Source organism: Somniosus microcephalus, chromosome 10 (assembly GCF_052327205.1).
Source record: "Somniosus microcephalus isolate GS21.2 chromosome 10, FLI_Smic_1.0, whole genome shotgun sequence".
Lineage (NCBI taxonomy): Eukaryota > Metazoa > Chordata > Chondrichthyes > Squaliformes > Somniosidae > Somniosus > Somniosus microcephalus.
This window is the reverse complement of record NC_140996.1, coordinates 78,152,060-78,171,726: the sequence shown is the minus strand read 5'-3', so window position 1 is coordinate 78,171,726 and position 19,667 is coordinate 78,152,060.

The window sequence follows — 19,667 nt, the reverse complement described above, 5'->3', positions numbered from 1 at the left end:
GGATGAACAACTTCTGTAGTTCATCCATTCGGTCTTTGAATGTTTGCCATTGCCTATCCACCATCACCCCTTTGAGTGCCCTTCCCCACTACCTACCCAACTCGCTCCTCAGACCATCATAGTTCCCTTTATTTAAATTGAGGACCCTTGTTTCTGAGTCAACTACTTCATTCTCCATCTTAATGAAGAATTCGATCATATTATGATCACTCCGACCAAAGGGGCCTCGTACAACAAGATTGCTAATTAATCCTTTCTCGTCACATAATACCCAGTCTAAGATGCCCTGATCTCTGGTTGGTTCCTCGACATATTGGTCCAGGAAACCATCCCGTAAACACTCCAGGAATTCCTCCTCCACAGTATTGTTACCAATTTGGTTAGCCCAATCTATATGTAGATTAAAGTCACCCATGATGACTGCTGTGCCCTTATTGCACGCTTCTTTAATTTCCCTTTTAATGCCATCCCCAACCTCCACCTTACTGTTTGGAGGTCTATATACCACTCCCACTAATGTTTTTTTCCCCTTAGTATTTCTCAATCCTACCCATACAGATTCCACATCATCAGAGCTAATATCCTTCATTACAATTGTGTTAATCCCTTCTTTAACCAGTAATGCTACCCCACCTCCCTTTCCTTTTTGCCTAACTTTCCTGAATATCGAATACCCTTGGATGTTGAGTTCCCAGTCTTGGCCATCCTTGAGCCACGTTTCCGTAATCCCAACCAAATCATATTTGTTTACCTCTATTTGCGCAGACAATTCATCCACCTTATTGCAAATGCTCCTCGCATTAAGACACAAAGCCTTCAGGCTTGTTTTTTTAATGCTCTTAGACCTATTAGAATTATTATTTACTGTGGCCATGTTTGATTTAAACCGTTGATTTCTCTGACTGCCACTTTTGTTTTTCCCCTTCCTATCTTTTGTTTTTAGCCTTGTTTCCCTTTCCTCTGTCTCCCTGCTCAGGTTCCCAACCCCCTTCCATTTTAGTTTAAACCCTCCCTCACAGCACTAACAAACAAACCCCCTAGGATATCGGTTCCAGCCCTGCCCAGGTGCAGACCGTCCGGTTTGAACTGGTCCCACCTCCCCCAGAACCGGTTCCAATGTCCCAGGAACTTGAATCCCTCCCCCTGGCGCCTTCCTCTAGCCACGTATTCATCTGAAGTATCCTTCTATTTCTGCTCTGACTAGCACGTGGCACTGGTAGCAATCCTGAGATTACAACCTTTGAGGTCCTGTTTTTAAATTTACCTCCTAACTCCCTATATTCCGCTTTTAGGACCTCATCCCGCTTTTTACCTACATCGTTGGTGCCTATATGCACCACGACAACTGGCTGTTCACCCTCCCCTTCCAAGATGTTCTGCAGCCGCTCGGAGACACCCTTGACCCTTGCACCAGGGAGGCAACACACCATCCTGGAGTCTCGTTTGCGGCTACAGAAACGCCTATCTATTCCCCTTACAATTGAATCCCCTATTACTATAGTTCTACCACTCTTTTTCCTCCCATTCTGTGCAGCAGAGCCACCCCTGGTGCCAGGAAGTTGGCTGCTGCTGCCTTCCTCTGATAAGCCATCCCCCGCAACAGTACTCAAAGTGGTGTATCTGTTGGAGAGGGGGGTGGCCACAGGGGCCCCCTGCACTAACTGACTGCGCCTAGTACTCTGCCTGTTGGTCACCAGTTCCCTTTCTTCCTGTCCAACCTCTATCTGTGGTGTGTCCAACTCCCTAAACGTGCTATTCATGATGTCCAGAGCATCATGAACGCTCCAGTATGCATCCAATCGCAGCTCCAGCAGCTGCAGCAGGGTGCACTTCCTGCACACGTAGTTGTCAGGGACACAGGAAGTGTCCCTGAGTTCCCACATATCGCAGGAGGAGCAGATCATGGGGCCAGGCTGTCCTGCCATGAATTACCCTTAAATTAATTGAGTTTAAATTAAATCAATCAATACCACTAATTACACTACAGGTAAATAGTTTTACCAACAGTCCCCGCTACACCAGAGAGACTTTAGAAACTATAAACTATATTTATATAATGAGAGCCATGCTGGCACCAGGAATATCATCAAGCAGACCTTCGGCTTATTGAAGCAACGGTTCTGCTGCTTTGAATGCTCGGGAGGAGCTGTAAGGGGTTTTAGATCGCAGAGGTTTCTCTCTCTTGAGGCCTCTCTCTCTTGCACAGTAAAACCTTGAGTGGTTCGACCACTCGCCCCTTAGATTCTATACTCTGGATTTTGGGGCAGGAACTACAATGTAGAGAAAACTCTTGTAGACCAAGTTTGATGAAACGAAATGAAATTTTATTGCATAAGGAAAAATTAAATCAAATGCAATCAGATAAGAGAGTACATGGGAGGGAAAAACACAAACAAATCATAACGACACAATACTAACTAAGTCAAATACAGGCATCTTATACTCTACAAAAATCATCATGAAATAAGAAAACACACAGAATATCGAGGGACAACTCATGTTAATTGTACCCTTAAATCCACCCCCTTAAACCTATCTAGATCTGATTGTGAAGGGCCAGAAACATGTTCACCAATCCAATTGGAATTGCAAGGTTTTGAACCAGCCTGCATTTGATCCTTTCAGTTCCGTCTCCACGTGGATCGTGGAGCCCCAGCGAGCTGCGCCACACCTCTCTCCTGAGGTGGGGGTCGGGGGCGGCTGGACACCGGCTGGTTCTGGCTGTCGGCTGGGTCGGGGATCGTCGGCTCGACCCCGGTCAGAGGAGCCTTGGGCTGGTCTTCATATAGGTTCCTTCAGTTTAATTTTCGTCTCTTCCCGAGCCGGAGTGGCTGGAAGGTTTCTTCTCTCGGGGTTTTATTTTTTTGTTTCTTCTCCCAAGTTGGGTCGATGGCCTCTCGTTTCGGCAACGGCCCGGGGATGGTCGATGATCTCCCGATGTTTTTCCCCGGGGCGGGACGCCGGCTTCGAACGGCCTTCTTGATGTTGGCTTAATTCTTCTTCCTCCTGCAGTGGCGGAGTGGAGTTTGCTGATCTTCCCCCGAAGCGACTCCTCTTCACCCACTGCCACTCGGTCGTGTGTCTCTCTCCGAGTGTGTGTCTACCTGAGTGTGTCTCGTACAACTCCAACGCCTTCAGTTATACTTTTCCCCCAGAAGTTTCCACTTCCCGCCCAAAATCAGGTTAGTCTTTGTTTAACTTTTGGTGGGCTGGGAGCACAGCGGAGTAGTTATTACATTTTAAAATATTTTAAATGGCCAGTAAAGGCCCATCTCTGGTCTGGAATGACCTTCATTGTTTTTAATGTCCTGCTGATCTCGTTATCTAGTCCTGGGTGCTGTTCTCATGAATATGAAATTGTCCCCTTTTGTCTGGGTCAACATTTAGATGGCCTCTGTCTCCAGGCCGATCTTGACTGGATCTGCATCTAATCCATATGTATATGTGGGGGTCTGGTTTCGTTCTCTCAGAAGCGGCTTCCAGAACTCACTGTGGGTTGAATCCACAAAGCTGTCTGAGGATTCGCAGGAACAATTTTAAAGTGTCCCAATAAGCTGGTCACGTGGTTTGGCAGCCATTTTGTATGCCCCTTTTTCTGGGCTTCATTTAAAACAGTCTTTAAAAATCATGGCCTCTTCTGCCATTTGACCCTTTATAATATAAAGTCCAATTTTGCAAATCTTACACTACCCCCTGATGATACTGTAACTTCCTTGAAGTGTCATAATTCTGGGTGAGCAAAATTTTCTGACTTTCCACAAACAAACCATCCCCAGTATTTACCTATCTATGATCCCACGACACATGCATTTCCCATTTCAGAAAAATCTAATGTACATTAAACATCTATAGATGGCAATACCTTGGAGTTAAAAATCTAACAACTTACTTCCAGGCGTGGAGGGGGTCCTTATACTCTTACATCACCGAGTGCATACACATTACCCTTTTAATAATAACAACATATCTAATTCAAATGCAATAAGAAAAGAAAATACACACGAAAATCACAATGCACATGAATACATATCAAAATAATACAGAGGAGGGAGGAAAACTTTAACTTTATACAAAGCAGCAAAATCTAGATGGGTGTCTCTTCTTCTACCCACACATAGTGCTCCCTCCATTCACCTCTATTCTCGTACTTTTGCGAATGTTTGACCTTTTTACAGTGTACAAACAGTAAATAAACTACAATGACAACCTGACACACTACAAAAATGTGGGAGGCTATCCTAATCCATGAAGGGACTTCTATATTAGTGAACAGGTTCCACCACGGTGGGGTCACTATGTCCAATATGTCTGCCCCTATCTCTAAAGTTTTCTGCTCCAGTGTGCAGAAGTGTTTCTGTGAAACAAAAACGGCTTTTAATATCTTGGTGAGGTGTTCAGGGAGAGGGGGAATGATATCGCCAAAATGTGCAACGAATCGCTGCAGATCGGTGAAATTCTCTTTTACAGTGATGTGAACAGTGGAAGGTTCAGGACTGGGGACAATTCGCTCTTGGGCCACTTGAACTTCTGCCCTGGGCTTGAAACAGAAGCTGCTGTCACTAACCGGACACCAACCGCGCTGTCCATGTTGGTAGTGGGGCGATGCAGTGGTGACACAGTATGTCCCACCTCCTATATATGCCACCTGCAGGGGCACATGGCCTTGTGCCATTGCCTCCATGGTGCAATTTATAGGCTTCGCACCAGCAGTTCTGAACCTGCACTGTGGTTTTGAATGGGCATTCAAGTGCTGGGGGCACAGGATGATGTGTGCTCCCCCGCTCCGGCACCCCGAGAGGTCGGTACCCATCATTGCATGCTCCCATCGAATGACATAAGGTGGGACCCCTGTATAGCGAATGTGCGCACCCCCCTGAATGACTCCAATGTTCTCCACCCTGTATACCGGGGCGGGTTTTGCTGTCTTTCCCATCACCGGCATTCTTACCACTATACCCATAATGGTGTGATTAGACCGTCCACAGTCAACTGGGACTGGGTAGGCCTCTGAAGCTAGTCTGAGCTGGCACGGACTCAATGTATTCTCAAAAGGGTGGAGGGCTGCGAGGTGCTTGTTGCTGATCCAGGAGGGGACTAAACCTTGTTTCAAATCCTCCAGGTTACTGCGGCCCTCGCCCAGTAACCACGCCCCGTATAGCACACAAGCTTCGTTCTGCGCAGCCTGATCGGACGCGTTCTGATCCTCCCTGATGAGAGCATTTACCGTTCTGGCGTGTTTCTCCAGCTCAGCTATTATCTCTTTTAAGTGTAGTGTCATGGCCTGGTCCTCATGTAACTCAGAACCCACTACCTTATTCTCGTCAGTCAGTATCTTTCTTAACTGTGTTTTCAAACCATTGATTTGGGTTTGCAGCTCCACATCATCCAGTGTCTTGATGACGGAGGTTCCTGTGTTAAAAGCTGTGAAAATATCATTTACTGCACCCCTTCTTTGTCTCCCTACTCTGTCCAAGACCTCATGTGGTGTGGTGTACAATTCGGCTCTGTCGACGTCGGCAAAGTCGAATTCGTAAAACTGTTTAAACATGTTTGTTAACAGGACCTGGTATAATTGCTCCGTTTCCCTGGGGCACCACCCTGGCAATCGTACCTCGGTGGGTTTAAAATCACCGAAGCCACCGCGTAGTGCACCCCTTGGTACAGTACCTGACCTGTGGGTACCAATACCAATCCGTTCCCGGGTCCCTTTGTTGTGGTGGGGCACCCTTCCTTGAGGGCTTTAACTACCGGAATTGTGGGCAGGGGCTTGCGGGGTCGGGTGATGAGCTCAGTGGCGTTTACTGGGATCTGAGAGTATGGGACTCCGCACACCCGTGTGCTGACATCCCACCTCATTCCTTGTCCAGCATCCTGCCACTGTCTTTGGAAAAAGGTGGAGATGCCTGTGGGGCAAGCGCGTTCTGAACCCCACATACAGATGTAGATCCCCTCATCTGGTTCCCACCATTTGTCCCAACAGACACTCAACCCCCCATGAGTTCCCGTAATCACCCGATGGGTGTTGTTACCCAGTCTCTCCCACTCCACAGTGGAGTTCTTCATGGCGCTGCTCAACTTGCGCAGCCACCACCAATGATCCAAAGGTACATGTCCTTGACAGTTCAAGCAAATCTTCTTTCCCACGGTGATGTTGATCCTGGGTGCAATGATCCGCACCCTGGGGCACATCAGAGACATTTCTCTGTATGCGAACCCCATCTGGCTGGAGTATTCAGTAGAGTTCGACCCCAGCCAGCCTGGCCACCTCCCTTCATGGAAGTAGACAGCAGTCTCTTCTGCGTCCCGTGGGCCGGTTCCATCAGTCGCGATGGGGCCTCTGACCCCAGAGCACCCATATATGGTGGAGTCCTTAGTGCGGCCCCGATAGGCCCAGCTCCACCCGATCATCACGAACGCGACGAGGATCCCTCTCATCTTTCTCCTGGTTCCTGCAACAAATCACACAACATAGCCAGGCTCCCGAGAGATTCTGGCTTAGGTGACGGCATGATCGGGTCTTTCGACCTCGATCCAAAACTACACACATACTGGGCAGATTTAAAACTACTTAAAACTCTAATCCCCTTAATATTTACACACCTTAAACTTAAACTTAAACTTAACTTATGTACAGCGCCGCCCGTCCCCGGGCGGCTTGCCGAATCCCTGATTGGACTGCAGCTCGCCGCTCCCTGTGGCGGGGCTGCAGTGACCTGTGGCTTGGGTTCCCCACAGCCTTTTGCTGTTAATCGGGGACTGCGTTTTGTCAAGGATTTCTCAAGTCGGCGTTCACTGGGAGCGGGGGACTCGGGCCTAGGTTTTACTGGCTGAGGCGTTCGAGTCGACCTGCGTGGCTCCCTTAGCGAGTGGACCTTCGGGTGGGACCTTAGCTCTCACAGTCCATGTCTCTTCCACGACTGTGGGCTTCGGCTCCCTTCCCTCAGGCTCCGCCCCTTTGGGATTCGGGCAGGTTCCCTTGGCGAGTGGACCTTCGGGTGGGACTTTAGCTCTTACAGCCCGTGGCTCTTCCATGACTGTGGGCTTTGGCTCCCTCCCCTCAGGTACCGCCCCTTTGGGATTTGGGTCTGTGGCAGATGGCTCCTCCTCACCTGTCCCTACAGGTGGAGGATCTCCGCCCCCAATTTCTACCTCCCCCACGCTCGAGTCGAGGGCGGGACCTCCGTCTTCCGACTCCACCTCCTCCAGAATCGTGTCGAGGACGGGACCTTGTTGTTCGGGCCCCTCCTCGTCCGAGTCCCAGGCCATCGGGGAAACCTCCCCCCAGGTGGGCGGGACAGCTTCTCCTTCCAAGCAGGCTACAACGCCAGCTTGTGTGGTCTGTGGCTCATCGCACACCTCAGGCTGAGGATCTTTACCCTCAGACCTGGCTTCGGTTGCTGATACTCTAGCACCCGGTTTAAACAGTTTGCACCGTTTTATGTGAAACCACTTGTTGCCTCGGGACACCTCCACTGCGCGACTGGCGGGGGCCGGTGGATTTTGCACCGATTCCTGTCTATCCTGGTCTGTGCCTCTCTCGCCAGCGCGGAGGGTCAGACCCAGGAATTTGACTTCCTGCAGGCCGACCTGTGCTTTCATTGGGTTTTCCTTGACACTCTCTATCCCTTTCACACTTGTACCCGCTCCCCAGAGACAATGATTTCTTAGGTCCACGTGGATCCCGTGGGCTACCAAGAAATCAGATCCAAGAACCCCCGTTCCCTTCCTCGTCTCCCACTTCATTAGTGTACACCTCCACGTGGTGCGGAGTGGTCCTAAATGAATGGAGAGGGGAAGGGAATGTGCGCCAGTCCGTTCCTCGCCCGTGAAGCCCGATAGAAGGTATGGAATCCCGATGGATAGAGGCGAGGCAGTGGGGTTATCTGCGTGGATCACGGTGCACGATGCTCCCGTATCCAGCAGCTAGGTCCCTTTCACCTCTACCACCTCCATCTCCACGAGGGGTCGTCTCCATACATCATATCGCAGCGCACACAAGTAAACGGGCTGCGCCAGCTCTAGTCATGTGGGCACAGCGGTCGGCGTTTCGGGAGTGACAAGACCAGTGGTGACGGCTATCTTCCCCTGCGAAATCACCAGAGACCGCATTGTCTCTATGATTGATTCAATCGCAGCGGGATCCACAACTGCACCAGCTCCTTGTGCTGGGGCAGGAGCTACGGCTTGGGTTTGGGCTGGTGCTGGGGCGGCGGTCTGGGCTTGGGCTTGGGCTGCGGGAAATTTTCCCTTATTATCCTTCCACGGATTTCTACAGTCCTTGCGTCAATGTCCATCCTTCCCACACCCGTAGCAATTGAGCTTGGCTTGGGTAGGGCGATTCCCCTCCTGACGCCACTCCTTCTTGCTTGGGGCTGCGGGTTTTGCCTCATGCACCTTTCCCTTCTGGGGTGGTGTTTCCTGACCTCTACAATTCTTATACGCAACGTTGAGCTGGCGGAGCACCGTCTCCTCTATGACACCGGGACCTTGGGGATCAAACCAAGATCTGGCTAGGGCCCGTATCTGCGGAAAGCTGTTGGTAACCAAGCAACGGAGCCAATGAACCCGCTGTTCGTCATTCATTGCAACCCGTTCAGGCATGCCCGGACAGCTGCGTCGATACACAGGCCACAGCCTTTCTGCGAAAACCCGTGGGGGTCCTCCAGATAGCTGCACGGTCCCTTCTACATGGTCGAACGGACTACCGTCGTCCACTCCCATCACTTCTAAAACTTCCTCCCTGAGATCCGCATACCCTTTCCGTCCCCTCTTACTCTCATCTGAGAGGCACTGAAGGATTGTGCAATCCAGGGAGAAAAGCAACAGTTTCACCTGTTCCTGTTCATCACAGTCATTAATGGCTGCTGGTTCCTCTATCTCCCTGAAATAAATTGAGGGATCTCCCTTTACCGTGAGTCGTGCGAGGTGGCTCACCATGGACCTTAATTGTGGGCCAGCGTAGGGCACCACGAGCTGGTTCTGGTGGGGTCTGATACCGCCATCGGGAGCGTTGAGACCGAACCTCTGGTGCCGAGTGGGACACATTGGTGCCGGTCCCGGCTTTGCTACCAGTGGTTCTTCCTCACACACCACCTCAGCTACCTCCTCTTTCACTACCCCCTCCTTTTCCGGCCAAGTTACACTATAGCTTGGCGGTGCTGAGGGCTCGGTGGCTGGTACCACAATTTCCTCAGCTGGAATCGGCTGTTTTGATTCCTTTAAAAAGTCCATGTGACTGGCTTTCGGGCTGACGAGACACACCATGCCTTTTGCCTTAAACAGGGCCGTTCTTAGGTCCTCTATGGTCTTTTGGCAGGGGCCGTGGTCTGTGCTCTCAAACCCGTGCTCGAGGGCTAGCTTGTAAGCTGCCTTAACCTCCACTATTCTCTCCTCCTGCGCTCTTAGCTGCTGTGCGAGGTTTTTCTCCCGTATCATCGTTTCACTGATCTTTGCCTCAGTAACCTGGCACTCCAGGTACTCTATCCTAGCCTGATGTTGACTAGCTACCATTTAGCGTTCCTGATTTAGCGCTTGAAGCGCTGTGATGAGTTTTTCCTCACCCATGGCCTTTTCCTCTATCTCTGCTGCCTGGGTTGTGATCCTGGCTGCCTGTGCTGCAATGACCCGGTCCAAGATCTGGACCTGCTTCTTGTAACACATCAGCCACACTGCCTTCTCCACTGACTTCTTATGCTCTTTGCTCTCTGTCCACCTGATGGCTGCGTCCACCGGATGCCCATCCAGTAAGAGATCGGAAATCCACTGCTTAGTGAGATTTACCTTGCCAAAGACATAATCCGCTATCCTCTCATCCATTGCATTTCGACCATTCAAACTCGGATCTACTACATTGCAATTCTGCTGCCAGAGTCCTGCCGCAGTCGCCATTTTCTGTAAGGGGTTTTAGATCGCAGAGGTTTCTCTCTCTAGAGGCCTCTCTCTCTTGCACAGTAAAACCTTGAGTGGTTCGAACCACTCGCCCCTTAGATTCTATACTCTGGACTTTGGGGCAGGAACGACAACGTAGAGAAAACTCTTGCAGACCAAGTATGATGAAACAAAATGAAATTTTATTGCATAAGGAAAAATTAAATCAAATGCAAACAGATAAGAGAGTACATGGGAGGGAAAAACACAAACAAATCATAACGACACAATACTAACTAAGGCAAATACAGGCATCTTATACTCTACAAAAATCATCATGAAATAAGGAAACACACGGAATATCGAGGGACAACAACTCATATTAATTGTACCCTTAAATCCACCCCCTTAAACCTATCTAGATCTGATTGTGAAGGGCCAGAAACATGCACACCAATCCAACTAGGAAGTGCAAGGTTTTGAACCAGTCTGCGTTTGATCCTTTCAGGCGTTCCGTCTCCACGTGGATCGTGGAGCCCCAGCGAGCTGCGCCACACCTCTCTCCTGAGGTGGGAGTCGGGGGCGACTGGACTCCGGCTGGTTCTGGCTGTCGGCGGGGTCGGGGATCATCGGCTCGACCCCGGTCAGAGGAGCCTTGGGCTGGTCTTCATATAGGTTCCTTCAGTTTAATTTTCGTCTCTTCCCGAGCCGGAGTGGCTGGAAGGTTTCTTCTCTCGGGGTTTTATTTTTTTGTTTCTTCTCCCAAGTTGGGTCGATGGCCTCTCGTTTCGGCAACGGCCCGGGGATGGTTGATCATCTCCCGATGTTTTTCCCCGGGGCGGGACGCCGGCTTCGAACGGCCTTCTTCATGTTGGCTTAATTCTTCTTCCTCCTCTGGTGGTGGAGAGGAGTTTGCTGATCTTCTCCCGAAGCAACTCCTCTTCACCCACTGCCACTCGGTCGTGTGTCTCTCTCCGAGTGTGTGTCTGCCTGAGTGTGTCTCGTACAACTCCAACTCCTTCAGTTATACTTTTCCCCCAGAAGTTTCCACTTCCCGCCCAAAATCAGATTAGTCTTTGTTTAACTTTTGGTGGGCTGGGAGCACAGCGGGGTAGTTGTTATATTTTAAAATATTTTAAACGGCCGGTAAAGGCCCATCTCTGGTCTGGAATGACCTTCATTATTTTTAATGTCCTGCTGATCTCGTTATCTAGTCCTGGGTGCTGTTCTCATGAATATGAAATTGTCCCCTTTTGTCTGGGTCAACATTTAGATGGCCTCTGTCTCCTGGCCAATCTTGACTGGATCTGCATCTAATCCATATGTATATGTGGGGGTCTGGTTTCGTTCTCTCAGAAACAGCTTCCAGAACTTACTGTGGGTTGAATCCACAAAGCTGTCTGAGGATTCGCAGGAACCATTTTAAAGTGTCCCAATAAGCCGGTCACGTGATATGGCAGCCATTTTGTATGCCCCTTTTTCTGGGCTTCTTTTAAAACAGTCTTTAAAAATCATGGCCTCTTCTGCCATTTGACCCTTTATAATATAAAGTCCAATTTTGCGAATCCTACAGAGCCCTCCAGTACTCGCCAGAGCGGGTGTCCCATTTCTTGGTGGTCTGCTGCATGCTCCACAACTTGGTCATCATGAATGTGCAGTCCTTGCCAGCATGAATTGCGGGACCACCTCAGGAGCAGGATGTGACAGAGGAGGATGAGGATGAGGAGGAAGTCAAGGAGGAAGAGGACGAAGAAGAGGAGCAGGAGGGAGGGAAGAGGCAGCGAGACAATTGGCATTCTGGGTGGGCTGTCCATAACCAGCTCATCAGACTCTGATTCACATTAATGAAACCCCAGATCCCCATAGCTCACCACATCCCCATCATACAATCCCTGTCTCATGGTGTATCACAGCGACCTCCTGGGCGCAAAGGTGAAATGAGAGAGACCACAAAATATTCCAAAGACTATTAATAAATTTATCTATAAACATATCACACATATATCCTAATAACCTAATGACTCTTGTGCCTGCCATAGTTGAATAGCTGCCATTGTGTGCAAGGTGTGAGATGTGGGTGTGAGTGTTGCTCAGTAGAGATTGTTGGTGGGTGAGTGCTGGAGGTCTGGTGCTTTGGGCAGTGTGTGAAGATTGTGGCACAGATGGTGGTATGTAGCATTTGCTGAAGCATTCACTCACCCTGACCACCTGAGTGAGGTTGTTAAATTTCTTCCTGCATTGTGTGTAGGTCCTGGGGAACGCAGTGCTGCCCGAGACGTGTTGCGCTACCTCCCTCCACATGGTGTGGATGACTTGTGGCAAGGGCCTCCTGCCACTTGCCGGATAGAGCACCGCCCTCCATCTCTCCAGAGTGAAAACCAATGCCTCCAATGCTTCATCGGAAAATCTACGGCCTCTCTCCCTAGTGTGTGGACCTGCCATGAACACACCTGGTTCAGTCCTCCGGCTCCTTTTCCTTGTTCTGCTTCTGCCTGCTGAGGCAGTTGCACAGCCAGCAATGCTGAGAATGAGGTGCAGCAGCATCAATGAACCTCCCCTTTAAGTAGTGAAAAAAGCCTGTGGCAATGATGAGTTGTGATTGGACTGCACCTGACATTAGTCCACCCTTTAAGTGTAACGCCAATGAGTTTGGGTTTTAAGACTTGATTTAATACTCCAATCATTTTATTGAGCAGTGAGGATGAATTGTGTGTGCAGTCTAAAGCATTAGCGCTTGGCGTTAATTCTCCAAAGTTTTCTACTGACACTGGCCATTCCTTGGCTATATCAAATTTCTAGCCCTAACTCTAAATGAGGTAGAGGAGGCAAAGGGATCTAGGGATACAGATACACAAAGCAGTAAAAGTAGTGACATGTGTTAGTAAGGCCATAAAAAAGCAAACAAAGCACTTAGATTCATTTCTAGAGAGATTGAATTGAAAAGCAGAGAGATCATGTTAAACTTGAATAGAACCTTGGTTAGACCACACTTGGAGTACTGTGCACAGTTCTGGTTTCCATATTATAAAAAGGACATAGAGGCACTGTTGAATGTGCAAAAAAGATTTACAAGGATGATACTAGAACTGAGAGTTTATAACTATTAGAAAAGACTGAACCGGCTGGGGCTCTTTCCTCTCGAAAAGAGAAAGCTGAGGGGTACCTGATAGAGGTTTTTAAGAGTATGAAAGGGTTTGCTAAGTTAGACATGGAGATGATTTTTCCACTTGTGGGGAAGAGCAAAACTAGGGAACATAAATATAAGATAGTCGCTAATAAACCAAATAGCAAATTCAGGAGAAACATCTTTACCCAGAGAGTGGTTGGAATGTGGAACTCGCTACCACAAGAAGTAGTTGAGGTGAATAGCTTAGATGCCTTTAAGGGGCAGCTAGATTGACACATGAGGGAGAAAGGATCAGAAGGTTATCCTGATAGGGTTAGAAGAAGATGAGTGGGAGGAGGCTCGTTTGGAGCATAAACACCGGCATGGACCAGTTGTGCCGAATGGCCTGTTTCTGTGCTGTACATTCTTTATAATTCTATGTAAAAATATCCCTAGTCTTCTATAACCGTGAGATGATCAAAATCGATTGAAGAACTCCTGCCAAACCATCTGGTCTGAGACACTTACATTCAAACGTCCTGAACCACCAACCCAAAAATCTATGCTAATACTATGCTAATGACACCCAGGCCAATTTAAATGTGCACAGCATGTGCTGCACAACTGGCAAAATCCCAGAATTCTGGAGAGAGGAGGATTTTCAGTGCAGATTAATGCTGAGTCTTCTGACTTTCTGACTGAAGAAGTCTTCAGAAACAAACAAAAATGAGGATTTCTTTGGGATGGCCAGCTCTGTGGAGGAAAATAAGGCAAACATCAACATTGCAGGGTAACACAATTATCCATACACAAAATCCCAGAATGGGACATGTAAACATGCATTATGCCATCATACAGGAAACTTGAACCAAAATTACATCATCAGTTCCTCCCTGCGTAATCACTCAATAAGGACAAAATGGAGGTGGTATTAAATGATCATTTCTACTAAGCACTGTTAAAGTAATCACCGTGAAATTGTTTATTTTGATAATTGCTGCTACATATGTATCCATGCAGTTGCCTTTTCTGTTCTTTAAACCTTGATTCCCAAGTCTGTTCACAAATAGACTTTGAATACCAATCAGTAATAGAGATTAACTACGCGTAATGGGCCTGAAATCTCGTCAGAGAGAAGAGCAGAAATTCTTCAAGGTGTGCATTCCTAGAAGAGAAGTGGCAGTGAACCAAACACTAATACAATAGCAAAATACTGCGGATGCTGGAAATCTGAAATAACAACAGAAAATGCTGGAAACACTCAGCAGGTCAGACAGCATCCGTGGAGATCTGCACTTGCTTAAAATCTGTTACATCGTTAACTTTTTCCAGTTCTGACGAAGGGTCACAGACCTGAAATGTTAACTCTGTTTCTCTCTCCACAGATGCTGCCTGACCTGTTGAGTGTTTCCAGCATTTTCTGTTGCTATTTCAGATTTCCAGCATCCGCAGTATCCTGCTATTGTATTAATGATAATCAGCAGGCAGCACCAAGTTCCGGTGCTGCCTGCGATCCTTTTACAGGCGCGAGCAAACCTCGCCCCGTGGTGGCACTGCCCGCTTACGGGCCTGATCGGATTTCTAGACCAATGTGTCTACATGAGCATCCCAATCAACAACAGGTTTTTGTACAGTTAACAATAATTAACTTACATGAACAATGAAATAAATAAACCAGAAATTACTATGGGAACTCGAGACACCTTCCCACCCCCTGAGACATTGGTTGCAGCAGATGAAGCAATGGAATTGTATCACTATGGACTAATTTTCTGCTTCTATTAGTAAGTTATTGCAGGGCTAAACAGTCGTGAAGTTGATAGAGAACTTGCCTTGCAACCACATTGTTTAGCTTTGAATCCCAGGCTGCCGAGTGTCATGTAAGTTGTATTGCACTGATAGGTGTATCAGTTCAGTCATTGCATCAAAGGGACATTGTCAGTTTCTCAAAGATAACACTGGGAATAATTAGCAGATCTGACTGAAACTTTGGCTCTTCATTGTTAATAATATGCTTCACTGACTGTTTAATATTAACCAATGCTAAACTCTTGCTGCTCACCTTTTATGTTTGAACTGAAAGGTTGACACTGTTTGGCAATGGACATTTCCTTCTACTTTGACCTGCAATGATAACTCCTAGATCAGCTACATAACATGAGTAAGGCACAATGAAGCATGTCCTCCACACTCCAATCTCAGAAGGGCACATCCTACTGCATCAGTGACATCATAGCCAATCTGATTGAATTAGTGCCACTAAGTGCAGAAATATGAACAGTTTTTGTGAATTGGAGATATCATTCAGAGTAAGACGTCCCACTATAATGTAACTTCGGTCTTTAACTAGCCAGCTTTTTATTGTTCACTGCATAACCGTGGTACCTAAACAGAACAACTAATTTTAGCTAAAAGAATTCTAATTTTGACTACGTCAGTATACTGTTTTGTATTTAAATAGAAATGGAATCATACAAGTAAATTGCTTTAAAGCAGAGTTTTTAGTCCCAACTATATGAATTAAATTCAAAGCAGTTCCCAGACCAAATAGAAACTCCCTTGATATGTTATTTTAATTTGCATTATTAAATTACTTAGCCGTGGGTTACTGAATATAATAACATATTAACGCATAAAGACTATTTTAATAAAAGCATTACTGTATTTTAGAAACTACTCATATGAATATGAATTTATAGCTAACTTCAGTGTCCTAGTGAACCGCATGTGACTGAACCTTTTAGGAACTGTAGCAGCTCCATCAGGAAGGTTAACAGAATCACAAGAATCACAGAAACCCCACAGTGCAGATAGAGGCCATTTCGGCCCATCGAGCCCGTACCGACACATATCCCACCCGATCCCCGTAACCCCTACACCAACACATATCCCACTCTATCCCCGTAACCCCACGTATTTAATCCCCCTAACACTAAGGGTCAATTTATCATAGCCAATCAACCTAACCCGCACATCTTTGGACTGTGGGAGGAAACCGGAGCACCCGGAGGAAACCCATGCAAACACGGGGAGAATGTGCAAACTTTGTGTGTATCCTAGGTGATTTTCAGGTGGTGTTAGGGGGATTAAATACGTGGGGTTACGGGGATAGAGTGGGATATGTGTTGGTGTAGGGGTTACGGGGATCGGGTGGGATATGTGTCGGTCCGAGCCAACGTATTGAAGGGTTCAAATCTAGATATGAAGCAGGATTGAAAGACTGGAGGAAGAAAAGTCTTGCGTTGATACAGTAACTTATCACAGCTGTCCCGAAGTGCTCACATACAGTGAATTACTTTGCAGTTCTGCAACTGCTGTTATATAGGTAAATACAGCAAGATCCCACAAACCGCAATAAAGTGACCAGGTTTTGGTTAAAAAGAAATGTTAGTAAGATATCAGGAGAACTATTCTCTAATTCAAATAATTCTCTGGAACATTTAACATCAAACTGAACTACAAAAAATGCAGACAGGGTCTTGGTTTAACATCTCATCTGAAGAGAGGGGCTAGAAATTCGTTAAAGCCAGGCAATGGGCAGTGTTTAAAAGTTTAAGCTGCACCACCTGAAAATCACCTAGGATACACACAAAATTTGTGCTCACTCCTCATTAAAATGATTGCAGTCATGATTCTTGTCTAAAAACTCAAGCTCATTGGTATTACTGAAAAGATGGACCAATATCAAGAGCAGTCTAATTGCAGGTAATGATTGCCACAGGCTTTTTTCACTACCAAAAGGGAAGGGTCATTATGCTGTAGCACCTCATTCTCAGCATTGTTGGGTATGCAGTTGCCACAACAACCATAAGAAGAAGGACAAGGAGAAGGAACAGTTATTTACAATTCCTGATGGCAGATCTCCGCCCCAGGGAGAGAGCCCAGAGGTTTTCCGTGAAGCTTTGGAGGCACTGGTTTTTGTGGTGCAGAGAAGGTCTTGTATCTGGCAACTGCCAGGAGACCCTTGCCACAAGTCTGCCGCACTATGTGGAGGCAGGTGGCACAACATGTCACAGGCAGCACTGTGTTCCCCAGGTCCCACACCCAGTGAAGGAACCAATTAATGACCTCACATGGCTGATCAGGGTGAGTGAAGGCTTCAACAAATGCTACATACCTTCTTCCTTCTTCTTAGGCAGTCCCTCGGAACTGAGGATGACTTGCTTCCACATTAAAAATGATTTTGCAGGTGACTGATGAGTCCAATGCGGGACCTACAGTCTCTGTCACAGGTGAGGCAGACGGTGGTTGAAGGGGCGGGTGGGTGGGGTGCTGGGGTTGAGGTGCGCTCCTTGCGCTGCCTGCGCTTGGCTTCCGCTTGCTCCCAGCGAAGAGACTCGAGGTGTTCGGCACCTTCCCGGATGCTTCTCCTCCACTTTGTGCAGTCTTGGGCCAGGGATTCCCAGGTGTCCCAAAACAAGCGCTCTACTCGGAGCTACGGCACGGCAAGAGAGCCTCAGGTGGGCAGAGGAAACACTTCAAGGACACCCTCAAAGCCTCCTTGAAAAAGTGTTACATACCACCATCTGTACCACATGCTTCACACACAAGCCAATGCACCACACCCCAGCACTCACTCACCAACAATGTCTACCTAGCAACACTCACACCCACATCTCACACCTTGCACACAATGACAGCTATTCAACTATGGCAGACACATCACCCAAACGCATTGCTCCACGCTCACTCACACACTTTCCTTTCTCTTGCAGGCCAAGGTGGCTCACAACTGGCATGAGCAGGAGCTGACAGGCAGGGGCCAAGCCAAGACTGAAGAGCTGAGCCAGCTGGAGACGAAAATGCTGGAGATCATTGGGTGCCAGGTCGTCGGCATTGTGGCCACCGGCAGCGTTGACCCCCTTGGGGACAACAACGGTATGTTCATTCCTAATCCTTCTTCTCACATCCCACTTGTCCCGCAGCCCACAATCTTTTCTCACTTTCAAGCTACTCATACAGTATGCATGCATTTTTGCCTTCCTGCCCTCCTTTCCTCGCCATAACCTGACTCTTGTGCCTTTCTGCTTTCAATTAATCAACAAGCACCCAAGCAGCCTGTCCCTGAGTTCAGATGAATGGGAGGGGGGAGAAGAGGAGGAGGAAGAAGACACCGCAACACTGCATCTGTCACTCGCAGACACCAGCTTAGATACTGGCACTACGCGTTCTTTAAAGTAACGGTATCTGCACAGGGTAAGGCACGGGGTACGAGTGGGCTGCAGCAAGGCCAGAGGAAAGGGTAGCTCAGGGGCCAACCCCCCAGAGGCCGAATTCATGCGCGAGTTCTGCTGCACAGACTCAGATGAGGACCTTGATGAGGAGGCCTTCAGAAGAAGGGTGATGGGCATGCACACGGAAATGATAGGTGCAATGTCAAGGAGCATGGAGGAGTCTGCTGTCAACATTGCACGGGGTTCTGCACAGAGCTTGGAGCCCATAATTTCCAGTCTGGAAATGATGGCACACTCCCAGAGAGACCATGGCGACCCAGACGTGATGGCATGTATGATGAGTGATGACGCAACTTCCATTGCAGCACAGGCGGATGTGACCCAATGTCTTAGTGCTGCAGTGGAAGCTCAGACTGCTCTCATGCAATCTCAGCTTGATGCCAACCAAGCTCTGACTGCTGCCATCATTGCTAGGTCTACCACTGTCGACCGGGCCTGCCACGATGTTGTCGCACGCCAGCAATCTGTACTCCAACAGATTGCTAGGAATGCGGAGGCACTGCCCCGGGGAAGTGGCAGTGTCTTTCTGGAGCAGGAACCTGTTGTCTTCTCTCAGGCTGACAACATTCCTACTCCCACCACTGCCACTCCACCATTGCCCTTGCAGCTGCCTGTCAGCCAGCCAGCCCAGACTACTGCCGCACATGCCGAGATGGTGCAGTCTACAGCTGGGTCTTCTAGATCCCACAGCTGGTTGAGTTCATCCTGCAAGGCCATCTGAAGTGTCCCACATGGAAACTCAGCAGCCTTCCACCAGCCATGCTGCTGCCACTGGGGGCACACTGTATAGGAGCACTAGAGTAGGCAAAGGCACGCGAACGACCGGCACTAATGGATTGCACAAGAGTGATTAGTTATTAGGATTCATGTGATATGTGTGATATGTTTATAGATAAATGTATTAATTATGTTTGGAATCTTTTGTGGTGCCTCTCATTTCAGCTTTGTGTGCAGGAGGATGCTGTGATGCACCATTGTAAAGGAAATAGCCATATTCCAAGAGATACACCATTGTATGAACAGAATTCTGACTTTATTAAAACATGATATACTGGGTTTAAAAATCTAAAAGCCTCAACGACACAGGCTGTAAACAGAATACAGGCTTTTGAGATAAGATGAGTTGTTGACAAGCTGTAAACACCATACAAGCTTTTGAAATGGGAACTGGTTATTGACAATGAAACAATGGCCCTACTGAAGCAAACCATTGGAGCTTCCAGAAAGTCTAAGCTTTGGAAGGAACACAATAAGATTTACCCAGTTAAATTGTTTTAAACAAACACTTTGTAAACAAGCACATGAAAGGGCATAATGGTATAATGTTAAGGTGTCATAAAACAACACTTTGGGAAACAGAAACTCAGAACATTAAAGAACCATATGCCTTCATAAATATCACATCAAATGAAACATGGAGACAGAAGTCTGTAATACAACCAATTGAGATGGCTAGGAAA